This window comes from Glandiceps talaboti, chromosome 9 (genome assembly GCF_964340395.1).
Source record: "Glandiceps talaboti chromosome 9, keGlaTala1.1, whole genome shotgun sequence".
In the NCBI taxonomy this organism is placed as follows: domain Eukaryota; kingdom Metazoa; phylum Hemichordata; class Enteropneusta; family Spengelidae; genus Glandiceps; species Glandiceps talaboti.
Genome location: NC_135557.1, coordinates 17,171,097 through 17,192,366, shown reverse-complemented (window position 1 = coordinate 17,192,366; position 21,270 = coordinate 17,171,097). Strand labels below are relative to the sequence as shown.

At 35.3% G+C, this 21,270-nt stretch overlaps 1 long non-coding RNA gene across 1 annotated transcript in view; it reads right to left on the bottom strand.

Annotated features, from left to right (window-relative positions):
* LOC144440517 (uncharacterized) overlaps positions 1–21,270 on the bottom strand; it is a 100,169-nt gene that overhangs the window by 47,048 nt on the left and 31,851 nt on the right. Inside the window, exon 2 of the long non-coding RNA XR_013481208.1 lies at positions 21,119–21,204. This is a non-coding gene — a long non-coding RNA (uncharacterized LOC144440517). The remainder of the gene's footprint in view (positions 1–21,118; positions 21,205–21,270) is intronic.

The window sequence follows — 21,270 nt, the reverse complement described above, 5'->3', positions numbered from 1 at the left end:
TAAGAATATAAATAGCAACTGGGTTTGCAATATTGGTAATTTTTATAAAATATCTACTTGAATTCCTATGCCATTTTTACCAGGGTACCTTACCAGTATTTTTGTTAAGGGTGGTAAATAGGTAAACCAGTATTTTTGTTAAGGGTGGTTAGTAGGTAAAATGTACTTGAGTTACCAGTTATTTCACCAGGGTTCTCTACCTATATTTTGGTTAAGGTGGTAAGTACAAAAATCTACCAGCATTCTCTGGGTATTACCCAAGTACATTCACTACCCGTGTTTTTGTAAGCTTGGTAAAATAAGTAAAATATACCAGAGTTGCGCAGTTTTCTTACTAGGGTTCTCTACCAGTTTGTTAAATAATAATAATAATCTTTATTCGTCCAAATAAATTCGGAAATTTGTTTTGAATGGTCGCCGCAAGAGCAGCGCCCTAGTGCCCTAGTGTTGAAGAAGCAGGAGGAAACCGGAGTACCCGGGGAAAACCTGCGTTGTTCGGCAGGGTCAAACTGAGCATCACCCTTCTTACATACAGACCTGGTTAAATTTTAAATCAAACCCAGCCGACACCAGGCGGGTTCGAACCCAGACTGCAGAGGTAAGAGGCGAACGAGCTAACCGCTCGGCCACCGACAACCTTAAAAGCAGTAAGCAGGTAAAATCTAGCTTATCTGTAGACAGGCAGGACTACCGATACCACGTTATTCCATTATCCTACCTGACATTTTGATTTTTTGAATTCTTGCTCATCCAAATTATTCCAAAATATTTGCTCATCCAACTCATGAGTTATACACACAACAATTCACAATTGTCAGTTCAATAGGATAACAGACTAGTTTAGTAGCAGTACTCCTATACATCTACAGGTAGGCTTGTAAAATCTGTCAAAGTTCCAAAAATATTTTACCAGGGTTCTGTACATGTAATATTTTTTGCTAATAGCACTACGTAGTAAACCTCTGACCAAGTTCAATTTACTAATTAAGGGTTCTCTACCATAAACTGTCACAAACGGGAAGTACTTGAGATGTTCCAGATACAGCAGCTTCACCTCATCCCTAATACACTAACAGTGGTTCTTCACAAAACCTATATCAAAACCACTATTTAATGCTAACCTTTGTACAGATTAAAGTGTTCTCCCATCGCCATAACGACAGTTCTGCATTATCTTGAGTAGAGTCTAGACCTGGCATATGTTACTCACATATTTTTATTACCAAATGCTCTCAGTCAATTATCCAAAGAGTCATTACGGAGCACTTAAGAACAAAACTAATGTTCTGTGCCACTACCTATGAACTTTCACTGCCGACTAAACTTGGTCTTTCACTTTACACGTTCACACAATCCTAACGTAATTTTAGAACGATTGTTGGCTAATAGACATCGGCGTGTAAGATGAAAGGCAACGTAAGGCATGGAAGCGACGGTGTTTGGATAGTGCATGAGGTCACAAAACAAAGTGATGTACATACAGCTTTGGTAGTATCTAATAATCATGGCTGAAAATCTTGTCTGAGTGCACTGTGTGATTAATGTGTGGGTGGATGTCTGATCTGTTTGCCTAGTTGATTCATTTCAAATGCTACCACAAGCATTGAAAAAAGTCTATTGCTCGAAATATGTATTTTGAGTATAATTTCAAGGACCATGTGTAAATTTTGCACCTTTATAATTTTATTATTGTTTATCCAATTTCCAAAATACAAACAAACTTTTAGTATCTCATGTGAAAAATTATGGTGACGTGGTTCCATATATTACACATGATATTGAAATAGCTCAAACTAAAATTGAAAAAGTCAACCAATTTCGTACCATAATTTTGGCGGACAGGTAAAAAAAAATCTCTCATATCTTAAGTATTGTCAATGGAGTTCTATTCTTTGTACGTGGATCCCAGCACAGCAGAAAAGATACAACAGCAAAAAAATCTACTCAGAACAGAATCAAACATTCCATTCTCTTTCGAATACACTATAGACAAGTGCATTTCAAAGAGAGACCTATGCAACAGAGGTCGTAAAGTTATCTAACAATGTGTAGGTATCTGTCATGATGGCTAGATAGTGAAGATGAGTGCATATTAATGGTGTCAGTCCCAAGGGACATGTCCTTCTCCCATGTGAATTGGCAAGTGTTTCAACCCAGTAGGAGGTATATTGTTTTCCAGACTTGTTCCACCTGATTGTTAGGTGGGTTTTTCACACGTTTTGGTAAACAACCTTTTAAAGTAAGATAAATCTAACATCTAGTTACAAAAGTGACTGAACACTATTTACATATAATCTCTACTGTTCGAGATTTTGTATTCTGACTTTTATGTGATGGTGTGTCATTTTATAATTTTGACAAGAATAATGAAATCCTGGTCAAACTTTGAATTATCACTGTTTTCTGTTTTTCTACTTCTTCAAATCATTCAAAATGGATAAGTAAAAGTGCTAATAAGTCCCTAGAAATTGGCCATAATCATGGATGTTTTGACTAAATATTTATCACTATACGAAAAATCAAATTTACCCACCTTTACCCTACCTGTGACCCACCTAACTACCATCTCTGTCAAGGGGTAGTATGAGATGAAGTGACACGTTTGACTGCCTACAACCCCCAGGGGAGAGATCATGGGGGTGGGGATTAAATTAAGTCAAAGGTGTCACTTCGTCTCATACTTACCACAGTTACACATCTTCTGCTAAAGATTTACCCCGGTGGAAAGAGATGGTCAAATATGACTTTTCGTATAGGGTAACTAGTTGGAGATAAGATAAATGTGAGAACGTAACGAGAGAACTACTCAGTGACCCTCCAGCAGTTCCATGCAGGAAGTTGTTTACATGTTATCAATTGTGAGCAAAAGTTACATTTTGTTTTTCATAATAAAGATTAATTGATTGATTGATTGATTGATACTCAGTGTGAAAGGATCATGGAATAAATGGCACATATTTTGCCAATCTGATTAAAATCTGATGCACCACTTTAGACAATATGTCCTTACCAAAAACAGTTCTTTTTTTTTTTGGCCTATACACTGACTATAATAATCCTCTTCAACAAAACTATGATGCTATATAAATATTTACTCAAGGTAAGTTTCATCCAAAATCTACCCAGCTATGTACCTAGTAGGTAGCACTCTCTGCTCACCATACTACCCAGCTATACATGTACTTGTTCAAAATCATCCGTCAAACAAAAGTACCCACTTGCAAATCTAAATTTACTTTTCCAGAATCCTTCTTCATACAAAACCATGCGGCTATAAATACATTTGACCAATGGATCTCTATTCAACAATGTTAGTTGTTATATCCATGCTATCATATTTACTTATCCAGTAAAACACAAAACTAACCAGGTATACATCTATTAGATAAGACCAATTCTCATGGTCTCAGCCATACATTTACCTTAAAGACAAATTCTCACAGTCTCAGCCATACATTTACATTAAAGACCGATTCTCAGTCTCAACCATACATTTACATTAAAGACCGATTCTCATAGTCTCAGCCATACATTTACCTTAAAAACCAATTCTCACAGTCTCAACCATTCATTTACCTTAAAGACCAATTCTCATAGTCTCAGCCATACATTTACCTTAAAGACCAATTCTCATAGTCTCAACCATACATTTACATTAAAGACCGATTCTCATAGTCTCAGCCATACATTTACCTTAAAGACCGATTCTCATGGTCTCAGCCATCCTTTACATTAAAGACCAATTCTCATAGTCTCAGCCATACATTTACCTTAAAGACTGATTCTCATGGTCTCAGCCATCCTTTACATTAAAGACCAATTCTCATAGTCTCAGCCATACATTTACCTTAAAGACCGATTCTCACAGTCTCAGCCATAACTTTACTTATTCAGTATCCTCCATCAAACAAAGCTACCACCAAGATGTACATCAACAAGTCCAATTCCTTCTTAATGATTAGACCCATACACTTACAAATGTAGTTGGCCAAAATAATCCGTCACATAAAACTCTCCAGATGCGCAGCACTTGAACAATTCTTGCTCTATAGACAATATATACTTACGTGGCCAGTAGTCGTGCTATCCAGTACAAAAGTACCCAGTAATATACTTACGTGGCCAGTAGAAGTGCTATCCAGTACAAAAGTACCCAGCAATACACCATCTAAACACTTTTGCTCTATAGACAATATACTTACTTGGCCAATAGTAGCTAATGACAGGAGACTTACTGCAAGGGATCAACGTTAGATTCGTATTCAATCCGTTGTACAAACAATCCACTTTATGAAACCTCACAAGAATTGATACGATGATGTATAAAGAATGTTCAAGCCACACTTACTCAGTCCTCTGATATGACGATGTATAGACAGCATTCAAGCAACACTAACACGGTCCTCTCAACACTCTGTTTTGTCACTATGAAAACAAGCTCACCTCCTCACTCCATTTGAATGTGTGATCCATAGCAAAGCTTTTAATCGTGTCAACTTTTTAACTGTCATTCACGTCTCTTTACTGGGCGGGACTTCATCCACTCAAAGCCTTCAGTATTATGTCTACAAAGCCAACAATATCCGGATTTCTTGCCAATTATGCCCTATATGCATTAGAAATATCCCACTGTCTCCCCTGGGAGGATGGGGAAGCCAGAAATGATCAAATGAGTCTCAGAGGGTATGTCACGACTTTTGTGAATTCGTTTGTCTGCTTTACATGAAAAGAAATTTTACGCGACAAATCCAGCTGACGAGGACATTTTATTAATGGCAGTACGGCTGGAAGAGAATCGGTAATGAGAAATAGATGTAACTGATTCACCACAAGCTAACATTGTTTGTAAAGACACAATATATTATGCCACCCCATTGGCTATTATTTCCCAAAGAGTGGGCTGATCACGTAGTCGAATGAAATGACATACCTTACAATCTATCTTTACAAGTTTAGAAAACAAGTACAAAAAGACAAATTTTCCTTTTTTTAAAGAATGAAACTTCCCTCACTTTAGTACTATAAAACCTTATCTCTGTACAATGGAATATCTAAGACTGTCTATCTTACCCAACCCAGAAATTGAAGTTATCGGCTACATGCAATTCACGAAATTCCAGCAATCACAACGTAGTAAAGCTTGTGAAAGCGTTATACTTTTGGAAAGATAACAAAGTTATCTCTAACAAAACTTTCTCTCTCTGCTGATAGAACAGCACACCCTATGACTGCCAATTTTACTGAGCTCAAAAGCCAATCAATTAGTTCAAATATACATTTTTGTAGCAAAATTTTGCAAAGTGATACACTTTTGTAGCAAAACGTTGTAAGGTGTTACACTTTTGTAGCAAAATGTTGTAAAGTGTTACACTTTTGTAGCAAAACTTGGTAAAGTGTTACACTTTTGTAGCGAAACTTTGTAAAGTGTTACACTTTTGTAGCAAAACTTGGTAAAGTGTTACACTTTTGTAGCAAAACTTGGTAAACTGTTACACTTTTGTAGCAAAACTTGAAGAAGCATTAAAACTTGAGTAGCAAGGCTTGAGAAAGTTACTCTTTTGTAGCAAAGCTAGGAAAAGTGTTACCCTATATTAGCAAAGTTCGAGAATTGTTAAACTTTGTAGCGAAGCTTGGGAAGGTGTTACTTTAACATTTTTGTAGCAGCGCTTGGGAAAAGTGTTACATTTTTGGAAAGCTGCCCAGTATGTATGGGTGTTTTTTTCTGACAAATACCAGGAATGAGCACTGTAATTATAGTTAAGTACATTACAGTTATTTTTGTCCACCTCTTATCAGACAACAAGTAACTATGATGTCTGGTACTTCACATTGTTCAGTAGAACTAACAACACACAGATTTTATTTACTGGAAAAAACACATAACGTTTCCTAATTGGAAAAACATCCCCCAGTGTTCTTTAATTGGATCTGTCCTTATTTGAATATCATTTACATATCATCTACATATCATTTGCATATCATCTAATTTGCATATCAATCCCTGTTTTTCTTTCCTGTCTGCCACTTGCATTTTTGTCCACAAAGTAAGAAGCCAACATGTCTGAGACAATATGATCGAAATACAAATAATGTATAACACTGCTAGATGACATATCAAACTGAATTAATTTGGCAAAAGAAGAAGATGAAAAAATTGGCAAAGTTTTAGTTTTTTTATCTCTAAGACTCTTAGTACTCCTGGAAGTGATTGGTAAGACAAAATTGTGAATCATCTTATGTGATAAATAAGTTCAAAATTGGACGTTTATCTAAAAAACTTATTTTCTGCATAAGACATATGTAGCAATACTGGACAGAACAACATAGTTACTTTGGAAAGGTGAATTAGAAAAAAATGTGTCACTTTGATTCGTCTCCTACAAACCTTGATCACGTAATTCAGCGTCAATATATCCTTTCAAAGTAACTATATTTTGCTGCCATATTGATTCTTAGAACCATGAACAATATATTCGCCACATGCAATATGTCATAAAAACCTTTTTCCCCCGAAAGATAATTCCAGTTTTTGCCTCTATCACTAGGAAGCATAAACAACGTTCATTCCTGTAACCCCATAACACCCCACACCCACACACACTAAAATGGTAAATAATGTTATACCGAGGTATTATATTGACTTAAGTTTTAATATGATACATCTACATGTTACTGCTATACCAGTATATTAGCGGATGTTATGTCTTTTATGGCAGAAGGCATCAATTGTCAGTAACTCTGTATATTTATCATTACAGCTAAGTTTCAATATACAATACAGGTGGTGAAACATGTAGACAGACATAACAAATTGTTAAATTAACAAAACTCGGATATTGGGGGCAATGAAATGACCCTAGTTGTGAACTACAATCAACTATTAAAACAAATTCTTTTTTGAAAATTAGTACTTGTAAAGTTCTGACTTACCACAAACATGGCAAGCAAAAGTACAGAGAAATGTTAACAATGGTACATTTTCACCCCGACCCCCCCCCCCACTAAGGTGTGATTTTAATATGGTTGCCGTACAGAGAAATATTAACAATAGTACCATACATGTTCCCCTTGACCCCCCTCCCCCATGGTATGATTTCAAATATGGTTGACATAGAAAGACAAATGTTAGCAATGGTAGATCTTCCTCCTGAACACCCCCTCCCCCACCCATATGATGTGAATTCAAATACATTTGACATAAGTAGACAAATGGCAATGGTAGATCCCTCCTGACCCCCCCCCCCCCACCTCCTCATAGCCCCCCCCCCCCCCCCCATGGTATGATTTCAAATATGGTTGACATAGAAAGACAAATGTTAGCAATGGTAGATCTTCCTCCTGAACACCCCCTCCCCCACCCATATGATGTGAATTCAAATACATTTGACATAAGTAGACAAATGGCAATGGTAGATCCCTCCTGACCCCCCCCCCCCACCTCCTCATAGCCCCCCCCCCCCCCCCCCCCATCCCCCAATATTCAAGTTACACACTAAGTATTCATGAGAGATGTTTTACAGTATTAGGGTATAGGCACTTAGGACTAATTAGCACTTTAAGACAGTAATGTCAATTATTCAGTTGATCAATTTTCCTGGAGATTCAGGCATTGATTGCATTTTTCCGAGAGTCCCTTGAAATTCCAGGATATTCTCAGGGTTTCGAGGAGATTTTTATTTTTTATTTATTTATTTATTATGCTTCATCACAGGCAAGTCAATATTACACAATAATAAAACCAAAAAAACAATAGACTACAACAAGACTATATATATATATACCAAAAATACTAGCCACAAGTGTATGAACCTTGGTAGCCACTACAACAGACTGTTATACAAATATTACATGACTATTTGATGTTATACATACATAGCACTATGCAGTAAAATAACAAAATACATACCACACAGACTTCAAACAATAACAGGCAATGTTATGTCTGGGCTTGTAGTCAAAACAACATTGACACTTAATAGTTCACTTTTAAGGTAGTGTTGACTTTAAATTACAAAAAAAAAAAATTTTAAAATTGTCATTTTTACTTTGTCGTTTAGTGGTAAAGCCAGCGAATGTACAGTTTGACAAAGCTTGGCAACTTAAACAATGAAACGTAACTCGCGAATAAATTAGAACCGTTGGTCATGATCAATACAAGAATTAATATTCTTAATTTTATTGACCGAATGAACATATTCAAAAAAATTCATTTTCTTTGCTAAAATTTCAGTAGTCTGAGACTTGTGTATGTGAATCAAAATCCAGAAATAATCTGAGTTTTCAAAACAAACGTTAAAAAACACTGCAGTTTGTTTAGGTTTGACATTTTTAATGGTTAAAATTATTGCATGAGTGTGTACAGCATGTTCAGCAGATTTGACCACCAAAAATATCTGTAATTGTTTAATTACTTCGGTACACTTGTTTACGATTGAAGATTTATGAATTTTTTTAGTCCAGAAATAATCTTGGTTTTCACAAAGTTAAAAGAAAACTAGATTATATTTGATAAAAAATATAGCATTGTTTCTGGTCAGGACAGTTTGTCTGAAATGGTGCAAGGACGCATTTATTTTTCTTCTTTTAATTCTCAACAAACCTGTCACTCAGTCTACTATTTATGACAGTTACTGTTCTTTTCATTTAGTACTTTAGAGCAAGTGTGTGTGTATGTGTGTGTGTGGGGGGGGGGGGGAGCAGATGTCATTTGCTTGTTCATGATTGGCTCTGCAGTTGTCTTCACTGAAGTAGGGAGGGATATTTTTGTGTTTCCCCACAGATCTGCAGACTGCATGGGCTGGACAAACACATGCAAAAAAAGAAAGAGGCGAGGGTATTTAAGTGATGCATGCACTGACCCAGAAACAATTCTTTTATTTTTTTAGCCTTAAAGAAATTTTAGTGCCAAAATTATCTGTACTAGTTTCATCGCTTCCTACATATTACTTTGGCACATATGATTAGGTTTTAACTCACTAAAATTTTGGCACATATTTTTGGTTTGAACTTGACATTATTTTGCTAAAATTTTGGCACATATTTTTGGTTTGAACTTGACATGATTTCGCTAAAATTTTGGCACATATTTTTGGTTTGAACATTATTTCGCGAAAATTTTGGCACATATTTTTGGTTTGAACTAGACATTATTTCGCTAAATTTTGTTATAGACTTATGTATTTAAGTAAGATATACTATCTCAATCCAGAAATAATCTTAGTTTTCAGAAAAAGTTAACCCAAAGTTAGCATTCGTGTTTGACAGATTTTACCACAAAAAATGTTTGCACTATACTTTCATCACATTATTCTTTTCTCCCTCGGTGGTATTTGTTTGTACACAACGAAGTACAAGTTGAGAGAGAAAGAGGATTATTTTGGCATGTATGGTACATGTTACCTAAATCCTAGCAAAATCCTAGACTTTGTGAAATAGGACTGGAAAGCTATCTTTTGTGCTCAGTAAATTTTGGCGCCAAAATGTTTGGGTACAGCCGAGTTAAACAGTAAATTTTGGCGCCAAAATGTTTGGCTACAACTGAGTTAAATCTGGATAAACACTATCAATAGCATTGCAAATACAGTGGCTTTCATATTGAAAGCATTCGGCAAACAACTTGACAATGTGTCAAAATACCTATAGCCTAGAGCAAAGATCAGTCAGATTTGATGTCTTAGTCTGTGTAACAGTAACGAAAGAACATGCTCAATTGTAACTAGCTGGAATCATTTTCAGGCTTTTCAAAAATGTTGACAGCTACTTTTTCAGTCAATGAGCACTTTTGTGAACAATTAAAAATCAGTTTGGTCCCAAGACTATCAAAAAACTCAAAAAATTGTCAGTAGTGGTCGGATTCTTTTTCAAATTCAGACACTTTTTAGAAATGTTGATATCTACTTTTTCAGGAAAACAGCATTTTTGTGAATAATTAGCACAATTTTGGTCCCAAAGATATCAAAAACCTAAAATAAAATTGTCAGAAGCGGTTGGAACTGAGGAACACGCCATCTGAGCATGTGCAAGCAGTCCAGCAGGTTGTACCAAAGGTGTTCTGAACAATTGAGATAAAAGGATTAAACTCTAGAAGACAAAGGATATCTAAGCAGAGGAAGTCGTTTCTCCTTGTGTTTCTACTTCCATGATTAAAGAAACTACCCAAACAATTTAGATTTAAAATATTTTATACTGACTTTTTTTCATCCAAGAATCCTTCAGGGCACTCTGTTCCAGTGCATACCATAGTCCATAGCACTATATATGTATCATATGAATTGATAAGAAATTTTAATAAAAATTTACATTTAACAGAATTTGACCACTCCTTCAGTGTGCATACCAAATTTCATCAACACATATGTACAAAACTCATTTATACAAATTTCTTTACATTAGAAATTTCTTTTTAAATTTGACACAATTTGTATTTGAGCAATCATTCAACATGCTCAGTACCTGGTAATGCCATAGTACAGAGCAATGTGTTATTTGAATCTATACAAAAATGTTTTTTTATGTTTGACAAAATTGGACCAATCGTTCAGGGTGCTCTTTACCTGAGCATACTATGGTCCATGAAAACATACATGTATTACATGAATCTATACGAATTTATACAAATTGTTACAAATATTTGTCCACTATATGCATCTAGTCCCTTCAGAGTGTTCAGTGCCTGTGCATACCATAGCACTTAACAACATAGTTGTATTAGAAGATCTCTTCGACACTCACACAATTCAGAAGATGCCTAAATTAAAACATCAATCATGTCTAACCAATAATTTAACAGTTTGGCATCAGATAACAAACGTGGTCAGGTCGTGTTCATTTTTTCACAATTAAAGTGTCTGCAACAATCAAAGATAAGCGCCACAGTAACCAATATTGATTCTGAGCACACCGAGTTTCTTTAAGAAGCTGTCAGCTGGAACGGAAACTCTGGGTCCATCCATCATCTAATTTCAGAGTTTCTACAACATTCTTAGGCTTTCTATTGTTAGATTGCTTCTATTATTACTCAAAGGGTCATGACAGACAATTCAACACAACGACATCCTTCCAACAACTCAACTAATGTTGGATCAACTCCAGTGTTTAGGTTTTTAGTTTTTTTTAAATACATATATTTTTTTTTTAATTCCAAAATTTTAATGTCCACTACAATTCAGACATTTACCTCATACTTGCTACAATTCAGTTGTTTACCTCATACTTAACAATTTCAAAGTCTCACAAAAAATCAACATTTTTGAAATTAAATTGTCTTATCAAAGTGGTAAAAACACTAAAAAATGAACTTTTCAAAAAAAGTCTTAGAAAGTCATTAAGACATTAGTCATCCTACATTAAGTAAATCAATATATGTTATTTTGTTTACACACTCATTTCTCTTTAAAATCTCAAGTCTGTGACTTGGAGTTGGTAGACCATGTCACAGGTGTGTCTATTATTATTTATAGGTCAGTCACTGACTGGTACTAAATACATTAAATCTCAAAACTTTGCAAGATAAATTTTCACTTATTTAATAGGAGGAAGAAAACACATCTGTTAACATGTTTTGTGTACTTTCTCAATCTCTCCCCACATCTGTCCGTCTCTTTCCCTTGTCCTGTCTGTCTGTCTGTCTGTCTGTCTGTCTCTGTGTCACTTCCTTCCCTGTGTCTGTCTATCTGTCTGCCTCCCTTTCTGTCAGTCTCTCTCCTTCCCTTCCCTTCCCTTCCCTTCCCTTCCCTTCCCTTCCCCTGTCTGTGTTTGTCTGTCTTCCTCCATTCCCATCTGTCTCTCTCACTCTGTCTTTCTCCCACCTCTCATAGCTTTTGACTGTCCTACCAGGTTCCCATTTATACAGAATTATTGACAGTTCACGCTGTTATTGCTATTGAAACATCCCTTATTATTTAATTAATCAAGGATATAAGATATGGAGACAGCTCTATTTATGATAACATTATCTTTTGCATGTCTTAATACACTTATCATATATTAGCAGACACTGTTTTCCTAGGGTTCAAAAGTACGGTAACATGGAACGGATATCTAGATAACAATTCTTACATTTCTCTCACAATAAATTCTCTAATAACAATCAGGTTTAGTAATGGCAAAACAGTTCTCCAGCAGAGCTGTAAAAAAAAAGGTTGGTTTGTTTACAAAAGAATAATCCTATGTAATCCACAAGAATTCAAGAACCTGGACTTGAATTCCTAGTCTATAACTATCAAATTAATCACTTACTAACTCTCAATTGTATTCATTAACCAACTTACAAAACATGTGTACATAAAGTTGCTGTACTGGAAATTCATACTTACGAGACACTTGAGTACAAGTTGTCCTTACACCAAGGTGAACACACTGGAAAACACCACAGGACTTTAACTACTATTAGTATTAGCCTATCAGATGTCACTTGTGTCAACAGTGTAGTCAAAATATCCACTGCACAGTTTACTTTCTACGGTGTAATATGTCTTTAAAACACACTATGCCTACTTCTTGTGAATCTCAATAGTAATCCACTGCATTCCTGGACTATACCATTATCTCTACAGGTATGCAGTGTTTTCATTTATGGGTGGTAAAGTACAACACGCAAAGGTAGGTAAGGAGGTCCCACCAAAACTATATACCATACCATTTTCCACAGATAGGCAGTGTTTTCATTTAGGGTGGTTAAGTAGGTAAGGTGGTTCCCCACCAAAACTATGGACGATACCATTCTCTACAGGTAGGCAGTGTTTTTATTTAGGGTGGTTAAGTAGGTAGGTAAGAAGGTTCCCCACCAAAACTATGGACCATACCATTCTCTACAGGTAGATAGTATTTTGGGTGGTTAACTTGCGAAAGCAAAATAAACTATTATATATATTTATAGTTCCCCAACAAAATTATGGACTACACCATTATCTGTACAGGTAGAGTGTGTTTGTTAAAGGTAGTGAAGTGGGTCAAATCTATACAAGTACCCCCCCCCCCCCCCCTCATATAAATTCTGTGAATTGTGGGTAATAGCTCAAATCGATGACAAGCATTGAATCAAGACTATTTTTTTGCTTAGAGAGATGAACTGATGTTATGTCTTGGGTCTTAAAAAAGTTGTCACTGTGGGATTACCTCACGAACAATGTACTAAAAGTTTCAAGTTAAATGCACAGGTAATAAACTTATATAAGAGAATGTAAAACTCTAAAGTCAAAACCATATAAAGTGAAATAAAAACTTTAATGACATCGTTATTATTGTCTAAATGGTCTGATTACATAAACTAAACAAAGGGAAATTCAAACTAGAGAAAGCATACGTTGTATAAATGTATTTTGCTACTGTAAATGAGAACAGGAAAACAAAGACTGTATCTTTCAAGAATGTTCACATCAGTCTTCTTATTGGGGTTCTTTTTAAGCCTACATCTTTGACATGTAGTTATATGCATCAGTTGACAATACTACTGTAAAGATGCACAGGTGTCCTTTAGTTAATGTTTGGAGGTAGATGCCATGACATACAAAATTGACATTATACTTGGCACATTTGTACCTGAAACAGAATTGAACCCCCTAGTTCATATAAAAATAACATTTGATGTTGTGGTACCTGAAACAAAATTAAACTCCCTAGGTGCATCATAAAAATATCAATCATATGATTTTATTGTTGGTACCATGCATGACTTCCCCCCTACTATTACACATGAATTTATACTGTACGAACACTGAGAATCTCTTTTGACCTTCTCACATGAGGTATATCTATTTAAGATGGTGCAGAGGACATCATGGCTATCATTTCTACACCTCCGTCACAAAATTGCTAAAATATATTTTAAAGTGTATATTTAATACTAGAATTCTACATATATTTATATCTAACATTTTTGTTTTTGTTGTTTCTGCATTTTTTTTACTCTACATAATGTACTTTTTATGTCAGGTCATGTCAAATAAAATACACTATACTACTACTATACTATACTAAAACTTGTGTTTTCTTTTGGTGGGACTAGCTGAAGGAAAGTTTAGCTAAAATATCGAAGTCCAAATTAGGTTAAATTTTGGGTGTGAAAACCCGTTGTCTGGCAGAACTGTAATTGAAAAAGTTAGTCACAGAACAAAAGAATAATCCTCAGTAATCCTCTCCTGGTAACTCCAATTCAAGAACCCGGAATTGAAAACATGGCCTTTAAGATATGTAATTGGAGAGAGTCTGGTACACACTGGTATAATGTAACTCATAGGGGGTTACTATGGCAGTAACGGATCACTGCATAGCAAAGGAAAGGTTATGAGTTGTGACTGTTCTTTATACAGGGTTGGTGGGCCTAATCAATTATACCATACAACTACACTGCCATGCTGAACAAGCATTTACCTTGTGTATCATTCAACAGTGCTTACTCAACTACAAGGATGTGGGGTAGTTTTTTTTCTGTATCAATGATGTGGTGGGGTGGGGGAGAGAGAGAGAGAGAGAGAGAGAGAGAGAGAGAGAGAGAGAGAGAGAGAGAGAGAGAGAGAGAGAGAGAGAGAAACAGAGACAGAGAAACAGACACAGAGACAGAAAGACAGAGACAGAGACAGAGAGAAACAGACAGAGAGAGAAAGAAAGACAGAAAGACAGACACACACACACACACAGACAGAGACAGAGACAAAGTAGTGGAAAGGATGAAAAGAGGAAAAGAAAGGGAAACATGGTTGGAAGGAGACATTAAGGAGTAGAAAGGAGGAAAATGTAGGAACACAGCTATTACAGTATGTATCATTCAACTCTGGAAATCAGTATTTTAATACATCAGATGCAAGTGACCGCATGCACTTCAAGGTTTTTAATATAATACACATCATTTATAAAACATCTTTTAATCACATCAAAACTCTGAATATCTGTAAAAGGCGATTAAACTACATGTTTATTCTAGGGCTTCAATAGATTAAAATACACAGTTTTGTGGAAATTGTTGTAGAAAAGGTTCTGAAAGGACACAGACAGGATGAGGACTGCACAACCAAGTACTCTAGGGCAACTACATACACTTTGTTAACATATTACAGTGACCATATGGATGAGGATTGGGTATTTATTTTGGATTTTTAATTTATAAAATTATTTTATCATGGTTTCCTACTTGAAAAATCAATGTGAAACAACAAAGACCAAGTATGTGTTTGTAACTCAATAAATTGCAAAAGACTGCTAAATGTGTAAAATATTTGTTATTGTACGTACAATAACAAACTTTTTTACATATTTTTTTAGCTTTTGGCAATGTATTGACTTACAAACACATACTTGGTCTTTGTTGTTTCACATTGATTTTTCAAGTAGGAAACCATGATAAAATAATTTTATAAATTAAAAATCCAAAATAAATACCCAATCCTCATCCATATGAAACTCCTACAAATCACACATATGTTAGTGTATAGAGTAGAGTTACCAACATTCTATAAATATTGGTACAAACTTGATATTGACCAACTTGTGATTGGATAGAATGGATAGAGTTTGATTGGACAGTAGGGAGAGAGATTACCTTCATGATTGGCTAAATTTACTTTAATCTGATTGGTTGAAGCACTCACAGTCAGAATCCTAAAAATTGACACCAGCTGAGCATGAATTTATGAAAAATACTCACTGCTACATTTTCCATTGCTGATCATTCCAAAAACCTAGATTTTCAATAATCATTTTTCTTCCAAGATACTTTGAAATTATAAACCGACAGCTGTGATGTATTCTTAATGGTCCCAAGAATTAATTAGAGTAGTCACTTTAGGGTGTTCAATTTTGAAACAATTGAATTGTTTACCATGAAATAACAAACCACACCACCTCACATCATCCACTCTTCCATATGTATAAATGCAACCATGCCATACCCGAGGCAGCTACGAGTACCCTAGGCTAGGATACCAACAAAGAAATGTAGCCAATCACAATGTTACAATTACGATCTAATCTCATTAACATCTCATTAGCATAATGTATGCGTAAATATTGCCCTGACCTGGTCTTAAAGTCAATTACTATTAGAGTAACCCACATTGGAACAAAGATACACTTTGATATGCTGGTATCATTAGCACCTGAACCCAGTCAAATTATTCATGAATTCCTTATACCACACACAGCGTAAACATTTGGTAAGTGAACTGTGTCTAATAGACCACACCTTGACAGTCACCTCACAAGTACCTAGGCCTTGACAATGAATGTATAGAACAGTCACAGTCTCAATTTGTTATACTGACTTTTCTTTCGTTTCATTCTGAGAATTAATTTTATTATAGTCAGTGAATTCTCAATCAATCAATCAATCTTTATTACGCTACCACAGTACCAGAGAGTATGGTATGGTACAGATTTTGAAAAACAGAAATGAAATATAAAAGGTTCACAATTGATAAAAAGTATACAATCAACTTGCTACATGGAGCTACTGATAGTGAATTATGTATACCAAGTCTTTGTACAAGACACTCCCCTCCCTCCCCTTCCCCTCAAATACTTTACTCTATGAAATGGAATGGTGACAGTACCTGTAATAAATAAGTGGCAAAATAGATACTTAAAAGCATTCTGTGATTCCATCTACCTGCATTCTGTGCAACAAATGGCTAAGGGTCAAAGTCAAGGTCAGAGGTCAAGGTTGCAAAAGACAGTTTAAACTTATTGATTTGGGATAGACAATTGAGTGAAGGTTTTATGCATTAAAATTTTTGTGGTAAATTATGATTGTTCACTAAAATATGGTCATTTTTCAGTAAAACAGTTATATGAGTAACAAAGGTAATGCAGGTGTATCTCTTGTCATGTGATTTGCATTACCTTCTGACATTATTTTAAAGAAATTGGCCAGAAATTGCTTGATTTTGATAATTGATCCTGACGGTCAAAGTCAAAGGCCACTGTTACAAGAATGCTTGCATGTGATTATATGGTGTTAGACACTTGAACGAGTCTATATGTATTGAAGTTTTTGAGTTATTCAGTAATATGATTTATAACGTCTAATATGGCTGCCATTCAGTAAAAGTAAAAAGTGATATGAACACCACAAATAATGCTTGTGAATTTAAATCTTCTGCTGTATTACCTGAAAACATGATTTATGAGAAATTGTCGGCAAGTAATTACTATAAAGTGTCTGTGATAGGCAAGGAATGGCTTGATTTTGATAAATGACCATGAAGCTCAAGGTCAAAGGTCAATGTCTTAAAAGAAAGATTGTACCAGATAAAATGGGGTAGACAATTAAAAGGAGTCTCTACGTATTGCAATTTTTGAGTTATGTTATAAATTTTAATTTTCAACAACACATATGGACATCGTTTGGTCAAATTTGCATATGTTGTGAAACAAAATGAAATGCATATGTTCCATATGACATGTCACCTTTGTGCCAGGTTTGAAAGAAATTGGATATTGCATGTCTGAGGAATGATGTGGACAGATGGACACACCGACAGACGGATGCACCGACGGACGGACCCCGATGTAATAGTCCCCCTTTTATGGGACTTCTGTAATCAAGTGAATTGTGTTAAAAGAAATTCTTCTATTGAAATCAAATTTCACAAATCTGTCCACGGCAATTTCTTTTCAGCTAACCCTATACATATCAATTTCATTTGTAACAGCCTTTAACACGTTTATTTCATTTTCAACAACCCTTCTACATGTCAATTTCATTTCTAACACCCCTCTGTACATGTTAATTTCATTTTCAACAACCCTTCTACATGTCAATTTCATTTCTAACACCCCCCTATACATGTTAATTTCATTTCACCTACACACATTAATCTCATTTCTAACAATATGCTAGACAAAGCTGATCTACTTCTTGGGATAAATAGAAGTGTCTCAAAAATGAACCTAGAAAATCTCATTAGGACGGTTGAAGAAACAAAATGTATAGAAACAAGATTTACATCCAAAACTATAAACTGACATTGTACTTACTTTTAGGAATAAAAATTCAACATAAACTGTAGCACATGTATGTAGTACTACCCTGATGATGTTCGTGAGATGTCAGCACACATTTGTGATTTACATCTGTTTTTTGTTTTTTTTGTTTTTTTTTTGCGATTTTCAGTTGACTATGCAGCCCGAGTCTCTGAACATTCAGTCTTGCATGAAAACAGTACTAGACAAGTTTTATTTACGTCTTACTCAAGCTGGCTTGGAATTTGTAACTTTAATACTAGAAAATTGTCACTATTATGTGTTGTTACTTTGTAAATCTCTCTATAATCTGTCACAGCATAGAAAGTTGTTTATTAGGAGTGACATGACTTGAGGGCCAAATACAGAATTCGTCTGCTCACAGAGATAAATGACATGACATTGTAGCCAAAACATAATTTGCATACTTTCAAATGATCTAATCTGTGGATACAATTCCTACAGGTGCAATCACTAATACTGTATTGTGTCACTGCTTTGTCTGTTGTCTCTTTCACATTGCATTCAATAGGGCATTTATCGTGTCTGTTCGACAGTGGAAAAAAGTCAGAAATCCATAATTTTTCATTAATTTTCGTCAATTTTCTGTCTAATTTTGATGTAAGATGAGAGAATTTGTTTCAGTTTGCCTACAAATGTGCATAAAAGTGCAAGTTCGTGTCATTTTTCTACTGAATGGTGGTTGTTTAAGCCCTATCAGATCAGTTGCTACTTAGGCGGATTTGCTGGCAAGAAAAGAAGTGTCTGAAAAGCTGGCATTCTGCCAATACTTGTAATTAGAGAACAATACTTGACGAGCATTACCCAGTAATCAGGAACTGTACAGTTTCACAATAAGGCTTCATAAAGCTGCTCACAATATCCACTCTGTGTAGATGAAGTTGCCACGGATTCCGATAACATAAAATTAAGATGAAAGGGACATTGAGGTCTAAGAGGATGAACACAGAGGGATAAAGGAATTTAAGCTCAAAAGATCAGAGATCCTCAATAGTAGAGTAAGAGAAAGGAAGGCGAGATCTCTGAAGTAGTTTTTGCGACCGTCCTTGTAACAAGTACAAAATGACATACTTTTGTTCTGTTGATCTAGAGTCTGCTGGCATGACAGTAGTTCCCACAATTCCATGCTGAAGAATGAAGCCAATACAACTGAAAACATTGTTACTTTCCTCAGGTGTCATATTTATTTAAAACCCTGTTTTTTTCCAACTTGTAGTTTTTTTGTGCAAACAACAAATATTCCCTTGGTAGAAAAAAGATTTTAATATTACGGTTTTTTAGACTGAAAGTGTGAAATTGTTTACCTAGTATACTTCTAGCCATAAAGCCAGTTTTTCACTCAGGATTTTCGGACAACAGTCAAGAACCAAATTCCAATTATTTACTGTGCTAATATTTTGCAAAACAATTGATGTTCCTAGTTTGTTTTTGTTACTGCAATATTATCAATTGTCATTGTTACCATGGTTACCTCACTTTTCAGTTGTCAGTGCACAGGTGTCTTGTTCACTAAGTATGCTATTTCAAAAGTAATATAACAACGAACCACGACTGTGCCTAAGTCAACCCAGCTGTATAATTGGGGACCTGGTAGGATATAGGTTACAATGTGAATGCTTTAATCCTATGCACTTATAAAGGCTGCAATGGATTGTATACTCCCCAGGGAGTTGAGGAAGTAGAAACGGCCGTTGTGCTGCCATTGATCCGTGCCAGGAGTAATAATTGTGAGTGCCTTGAGCTCTCAGGAGGAAAAGCACATTATATGATTATTATTATTATAACTATGTAAAACAATTACCTCAGTCATTTTATCAGTGTGTTAGTATAACTACAAATACACATATTTCTTTACTTCAATAGCAAAACCTGGAAAGACAAACGTAGGATTTAAGAAGAATGGCCCCCCCAAAAAATTCACCACTCATCAAAACAAATTACCTACCGGTATGTCATTTCCGCAATGTATTTTTGATGATTTTTAATTGCGACGTGTGATGAGAATGTACAGGTACCCTAGGCATGGTGTTAATGATGTCACACAGCAAGGCCATGTATACAATTGTATAGAGGGTATTGCCACAATACAGACCAGGATCTACAATGTATGTCTTACACCTGCAGCATGTTTTTTAGACAGTTCATACTGATCTTTAATCCTTCATCCTCCCTGTATAACAATTGTCTTCCATTTACTCCATTGCACAAAATTAGATTTCAGGTTCTGGTCAAAAGATCTTTTGTCACGTCAACGCTGAATGCAACTTCTTCAAAAACATCCTCTGGGTTACGATACAGGTTTATTCATTTCTTTGCACGCAGTTAAAAACATTGATATGTCAGAACGGTCCTAGAGATTCATCTAGAGTTTAATCATGTATCTACACTCTTTCTGAAGTGCTATTCTACCTATTATTCTGTCTGTACTGTTTCTACTGCCCTACCGCAAACCAACTCACCTGGAAAACCCCAAAGCCAAATTATGCACCCCACATCCCTCAAGCAAACACACCTGCATAGTTACCTTACCATTGTATCGTTCATAACCCCTTGCCATATTTCTACTTCTGAGTGACACACCCGCTCCCTCCCCCAAACAGATACATACTACAGCAAACATACATTCAATGTAAACAGCTTACTATATGATAGATGTGTATGTGAGTTGGACATTATATGTGGGGTGGATGGGTTTACTATAATAGGTGTATTACGTTGGGAGGGAATGAAACACTGTATGAGGCGGGTGGGTAAGCGTGTGTATGTTTGCATACATGTGTACATGTAGAATTTGGAAGTGAATTTTTGCATGATTGTTGCTTTGTTGTACGAGGGTCTCAATGGAAAGAAGCCGACCCTTCAATGCTTTATGTTGTTTGTAAAAGTTTAAAATTGAATTTACCCCTGAATAAAAGATAGTTTTAATATGATAGTGAACTAGATATGTAAGAGACCATGTACAATGTACATAAAGGATATGACAATTCTTATGAATTTTACCAAAGACAGGTCTTCTTATGAATTTTACTGGAGACAAGCTTTGCATCATAATAATCATTTCTGGAATCCATAATTTTAATTTTAATTTAAATTAATATCGCATATATTAAGATGGCGGTATAAATAAGAAAACATATCTTACCGTGAGTGAAATTCTTCTAGTCCTTTCAAATACAACATCAATTCTTGTTTAACTTTTTTATCGGTTTTCTCTCACATATACAAAATCTGAAAATCAAACAAATATGTATATTGTGTGAGAACAAAACTTTGTAAGGAATTCAGCATATAAAA